This window comes from Arachis hypogaea, chromosome 9 (assembly GCF_003086295.3).
Source record: "Arachis hypogaea cultivar Tifrunner chromosome 9, arahy.Tifrunner.gnm2.J5K5, whole genome shotgun sequence".
NCBI classification, from domain to species: domain Eukaryota; kingdom Viridiplantae; phylum Streptophyta; class Magnoliopsida; order Fabales; family Fabaceae; genus Arachis; species Arachis hypogaea.
In genome coordinates, this window is record NC_092044.1 from 67,593,061 (window position 1) to 67,599,805 (window position 6,745).

The 6,745-nt window shown below is 36.1% G+C and overlaps 1 long non-coding RNA gene across 1 annotated transcript; it reads right to left on the reverse strand.

The window, feature by feature from the left end:
• Positions 1–710: 710 nt before the first annotated feature.
• LOC140175324 (uncharacterized) lies at positions 711–6,286 on the reverse strand. Its single transcript, XR_011865827.1, has 2 exons — positions 3,860–6,286; positions 711–1,981 (listed from the first exon to the last, which is right to left on the reverse strand). It is a non-coding gene; the product is annotated as an uncharacterized lncRNA (long non-coding RNA).
• Between the last annotated feature and the right edge of the window lie 459 nt (positions 6,287–6,745).

Genomic DNA, 6,745 nt, shown 5'->3' on the forward strand with positions numbered 1-6,745 from the left:
AATAACTTCGTTGCAAGTATAGTTACAAACCGACAAGTAATGCTCAAATCAAATTTTAATTCCAAAGATGTCACAATTCAAAACAAATATAAACCGAGAGTTTTAAGTCTCGGGTCGTCTTTCCTAGGAGTTTCAATGAAATGCTCAGTTATTGGCTATGAGGGAATTGGGGCTGATGGCAAGAGAAGCAAGAAATATAAATAGCAAGAAAGTAAATGAGCAAATAATAACTAAATATCAAAAGCAATCAAAGGCAATTGATCAAGAGAAAGGAAAATTCAAGTGCTAAGAAACCTCTTGGCAACGATTGAAAGCTAAGGTTACCTATCATAGCCATTGACCACAAACACATGATGATTATGGAGAGTTAATCCTACTTAGTCAACCCTATATCGAGGATAAGTCAAATAGGCATAGTTAATTTCAATCCACAAGTCCTAGTCAACTCTATTAATGGAAGACTTAGAGTTAGTGGAAACAAAATCAACTAACTACTCTAATATATCAATCGAGAATGGACATCAATGACTCAAGGGTCACCAAATTCCTCAATTCCAAGCCAAGAGTGAAGAAAAAACTAGGTAAATACTAAGCCAAGCATTTTATCAAACACTTGGTGTGCATGAAAACAAAATAATATTAAATTGCATTAAAAAAATCTAACTACCAAAAACAAGAAAAAAATGACAATCACTCAAACAAGCATTAAATGAGCATAAAACATAAATTGCATTAATAGAAATTAAAAAATTAACAAAGAGTGCAAATACATAAAACTGGCAAAATTGAGAAAATGATAAGATAAACTAAATAAATTAAGACAATAGAACAAAGAAAGGTAAAAGAAACTAGATGAAAACAAGAATTAAAAGGAGAGATTACAAATAAATTAAACCAATAACCCTAATTTCTAGAGAGAATGGGGAGCTTCTCTCTCTAGAATGACCTACAATATTATACTAAGCTAAACTTAATTGCTCCCCACTTCATTCCTCTTCACTTTGGCATGAACTAGCTTCAGATATGAGTTGAACTGGGTTTTGGAGGCCCATAATTAGCCCCCAGCAATTTGCATTTAATGAGCTCACGTGACAAGGGTCACGCGTACGTGTGGGTAGCGTATACACGTCACCTGGCAAAATTTATCCTCACGCGTACGCATTGCCATGAGCTTACACTTGAGCGTATGCACGCATCACTATGCATACGCACGGCTGCTGAATCTTCCAAACTCCATTTCCTCATGGTTTCTTCTCTTTTGCAAGCTCTTTTTCTCACTTCTTCAACCCATACTTGCCTTGGAAACCTGAAATCACTTAACAAATACATCAAGGTACCGTATAGTATTAAAGTGAAAAAAATTTAACAATTAAAAGGCCTAAAAAGCATGTTTTCACTTTCAAGCACAATTTAGGAAGAAATCATGAAACTATGCTATTTCAATGGATAAGTTCAAGAAAAGTTGATGAAATCCACCCAAATAGAGCAAATAAATATCATGAAATGTGGATTCATTACCGGTTTAGGGTTGTCCAACCTATTAAAGCATTGTAGGCTGAGTTTATGTCGACTACGATGTAGTCAATGCTTAAGGTCCTTGACTGTGTACCCTTTCCAAAGGTGGTGTATAACGAGATATATCCAAGAGGTCAGATTGGGGTGTCTCCAAATCCGAACAAGCTGTCAGGGTATGCTTTTAGGTCTTTTGTTTCTAGCCCGAGCTTGTCGAAAGCGGGTTTGAACAGAATGTTAACTAAGCTTCCTAGATCTATCTCCGTGAGGATTTTGTCATTCTTCACGCTACGAATCCTCCATCAATCATATGGATGTGCCGCTCCGGGGTGTGAGGAGGGCATTCTTGTCATCCCTCTGCCTCTTTCCTTCTTTGCTTCCTTGGGTCGTTCGACCTATCTGCCAGATATCTATTGAGCCGGCTGATAGAGAGGATTATGCCAATTTGGAATTTTGACAAAATTAACTTCTGTTGCAAGTATAGACTAAACCGGCAATGAATCCTCTAAATCAAAGTTTAGAATAAAGATTTGTCACAATTCAACATAAAATAACCGGGAGTTTTAATTCCCGAGTTATCTTCCCTAGGAGTTGCAATTAAATGCTCAATTATGGGCTATAGAGGAATGTGGGTTTGAAATTGCAAGAGACAAGAAATGTAAATAGCAAGAATTTAAATAAGCATGCAATAACTATATGTCAAAGCCAATTAAACTCAAGGCAATATAGCAAAAGGAATGGAAATTCAAATGCTAGAAACCTCTTGGCAAGGATTGAGAGTGAAGGTTACCTATCCTAGCCATTGACCACAAACATATGATGATTATGAAGAGTTAATCCTACTTAGACAACCCTAACATCGAGGATAAGTCAAATAGACATAATTGATCTCAATCCACAAGTCCTAGCCATCTCTCATAATGGAAGACTTAGAGTTAACGGAAACCAAATCAGCTAACTACCCTAATATATCAATCAAGAATGGACATCAATGACTCAAGGGTCACCAAAGACCCCAATTCCAAGCCAAGAGTGATGAAAAACTAGGCAAAAACTAGGCTAAGCATTTCATTAAACATCACTTGGTGTGCATAAAAATAAAATCATATTAAATTGCAATAAAAACAAATTCTAAAGCTACCAAATGCAAGAAATTAAAAGCCAACAATTAAAGAGAGCAATAATAACATGAAAATATAAATTGCATTAAATGAAATTAAAATTAACAAAGGATTCAAATACATAATAGTGGCAAAATTGAGAAAATAACAAGATAAACTAAGAAAATTAAGACAATAAAACAAATAAAGGTAGAAGAAACTAGATGAAAACAAGAATTTAAAAGACAAATTACAAGGAAATTAAACTAATAACCCTAATTTCTAGAGAGAAGGGGGAGCTTCTCTCTCTAGAATATGACCTACAACCTGATACTAAGCTAAACCTAATTTCCCTCCCCTTGCCTCCTCTTGAATTAGGGTTAAAATAGCTTCAGAAATGAGTTGGATTGGGTTCTAAAGGCCCAAAAAATGCTGCCAGTGAATTGCATTAATGAGATCACGTGCTGGCACCTGTGCGAGCGCTCCCAATAGAAGACACACAAGCTAGTGTGCGCATGCACAGGGGGTTGCGCACGCACAGAGCGCGAAATATAGAAATTGTGTACGTACGCACAAGTGTGTGCGCACGCACGATGCCTTGTTTTTCCTAAAATTGTTTTCTCAAATTCTAAGGTACTAAAGCTTAGCTCAACAATATTTCAGCCCCAAACATATTATTTCTCAAAGTCAAATGATCAAAAAAAATCTTAATCAAACTAAGCTTGAAATTAAACTAAACCTAAGCTATCTATAAGAAACAAAATGCAATGAATTAAAACTATATACAAAGAGGGGGTTAGAAAGGTGTTACAATGGTGGGGTGTCTCCCACCTAGTACTTTCATTTATTGTCTTAGTTAGACAATTGGGAGAGCCTTAGCTATGGTGGCTTGTGCTTGAATTCTTCCTATTGAATCCCCACCAATGTTTGTTTCTCCAATGTCCTCTGGGTTTCCAAATCTTGCGCACCCGATCTTCTTGTTGACTCATATGATTCCATACAGGTGGCAAGCATCTAGAGCTCTCACTCAAGCATCCAAACATCCTCCATGATCTACTTACTTGAGAATTACACCAACCATTAAAACAAAACTTCAAAGATTCAACTTCTATGAACCTAGGATCATGTTTCCAACCACTACCTAATTTTCCTTTATTTTCCAATCCACAAATATTTCTAAGTTGACTATCATTTTCAATCAAACCATATTCAAGTGGAATGATGAAGCTCAAGGTTAAGGATGTTACCCACTTAAATGAAGGAGGTGAGAGTGCTTCTTGTATAATCTCCACCTCTTCAAATTCTTCAACTACTTCTTCTAATTCCTTGATCTCAACCTCCTCCTCTTGCAACTTATGCTATAATTCCTCTTCTTTCCCTTGTAGTTCCAAGCCCTCTTCCACTCCACAAGCTTCAATTAAAGTTGATTCTTTACTTTCATCCATGGAAGTGATTGAATTGTTGGAAGAGTGTAGTGAGGCTAAGTGGGATAGGGCTCCGGCTAAGGTAGCCATAATGTTGTCCTGCCTCTTCTGGTACTATTCTTGCTCTTGAAAGAAGAATTGGAAGGCTTCCTCCATTGAAGGTTGTGGGCAAAAAGAACTTTCATCATATGGGGAAAGGTCCTCATATGTAGAAGATGCTTGATATTGATAAGAGTATTGAGGTGGTGTGGGGTATTGGTGTTGGAATTGTGGTAGTTCTAAGTGTGGTTCATAAGGTTATTCATGAGGCACATAAGGTTGATGGTATGGCGAGTATAGGTTTGTCTCATATGGAGGTATTTGGTGATAGTGTGATGTGGCTTATGAGTAAGGTTGACCATAATGTTGAGGGTTTGATTGGTATTGGTATGCATCCAGAGGTGGATAGTAGCTATAAGGATGTAGAGGAGGTTCTTACCAAGAGGGTTACCTAGAAGCATGTGGCTCCTCACTCAATTGATCCCACAATCCAAGATGCATTTTATCATTGAGGTTTTCACTTCCAACAACATCATAACAACCAAACTCCAAGCCAAAGGGGTGAGAATTCATAGAGCAAATAGGAAATTAAAACAAAAGCAAATAAGAGAAACTAAAACAAATCCTAACAACTAACGAAAGCAAGCAACTAATCAATAAAAAATAAGTTATTCACTATATTCACATATGCACAATAGCCAAAAATAAGCACACATTGCAACTCTCTGGCAACGGCGCCAAAAACTTGATAGAGAGGATTATACCAATTTGAATTTTTGACAAAATTAACTTCCATTGCAAGTATAGTCCAAACCAACAATGGATCCTCTCAATCAAAGTTTAGAATAAAGATTTGTCACAATTCAACACAAAATAATGGGAGTTTCAATTCCCAAGTCATCTTCCCTAGAAGTTGTAATTAAATGCTCAATTATTGGCAATAGGGGAATGGGGGTTTGAAATTGCAAGAGACAAGAAATGTAAATAGCAAGAAATTAAATAAGCATGCAATAACTATATATCAAAGGCAATTAAACTCAAGACAATATAGCAAAAGGAATGGAAATTCAAATGCTAGAAACCTCTTGACAAGGATTGAGAGTTAAAGTTACCTATCCTAGCCATTGAACATAAACATATGATGATTATGAAGAGTTAATCCAACTTAATCAACCTTAACATCGAGGATAAGGAAAATAGGCATAATTGATCTCAATCCACAAGTTCTAGCCAACTCTCTTAATGGGAAACTTAGAGTTAGTGGAAACCAAATCAACTAACTACCCTAATATATCAATCAAGAATGGACATTATTGACTCAAGGGTCACCAAAGTCCTCAATTCTAAGCCAAGAGTGAGGAAAAACTAGGCAAAAACTAAGCCAAGCATTTTATCAAACATCACTTAGTGTGCATGAAAATAAAATCATATTAAATTGCAATAAAAATAAATCACTAAAAAATTCTTATTTGTTTGTGGAAGTTTTTTAGTGAGAGTTGTTAAAACCTCCACAATATATTTTATTTGTAACAAATTTTTTTAAAGAGTTAACAAAAACTCCCACAGTTTGTTTTCACCTTTCAACCCAATTAATTATAAAAAACCCAACCTAAGCAAATATTTACAAAGTCCATATCAAACATAAAAGAATGAAAGAGTTATTCGAGAGAGAGAGAGAGAGAGAGAGAGAGAGAGAGAGAGAGAGAGAGAGAGAGAGAGAGAGAGAGAGAGAATAAGGGAGAGTCTGAAACCCTAGAATCATGATTCCATCGCCACCACCATTCATCTACTTGCCTCCGTTGCCGCCAAGTTTCCTCCATCGACCGTCGCCCGCTGGAGTTATGAATGGAGGCCAGGTTCACACATTCATCCACTACTCTCTCTCTCTCTCTCTCTCTTTGACTTTTCGAATTCTTTTTCTAATTATCGCTTTTCATTGTTTGCATTGAGGCAAGCTCACGGAGGAAGAAGCTTAGGGTCTTTTAAAGAGGTAAATAAAAACGCTCTTCCTCTCAAATCAAATCTGTTTTCAGGTTTTTTTATCTCTATTTTTGATTTCTTCATTCTCTGATCTAATTCGCCTACTAGAAAATGTGTTATCTTCGATTCCCTTCAAATTGATCTTTTGTTTCTTATTTTTTTCTTTCAAACTTTAGTGATTTTCTATTTTTCAATCTTTATGTTTTCTATTTTTCATTCAGTTGTTTTAGTAAGTGTGATTATTGATTAGATTGTTCTCTATGATATGATGGCATGCCTATTGATTGATTCTGGAAATGCCTCAAATGATAAATAGAATTTGTGTGTTTGCGTTTTGTGGCTTATCTCTGTCTCTCCTCTGCCGTCGTCATGCCACTATCTTCTATGTTAGCAGGTTATGCCTCTTATTCCTTTCTCGTTTATTTCTTTATATTGAGGGTTTTACGCATTTTGATGGCTTGCAGTGATTTATGAGCGAGTTCTATTAGGGATTTTTAGAGAAGAAATTCATGTTCTTGTGAGTTGTGAAAGTTGATTGCTATTATGTAGATGATTGAGATTTCATTGTACTTGTAAATATTCTTATGCGGTGGCAAGGTTCATTCAACAAATCTTCCCAAAATACCTTGTTTTTTAGCAGGAAAATTGTCCCAGCAACGGATGAGCAGAATGGTACAACTTCATTTTCTC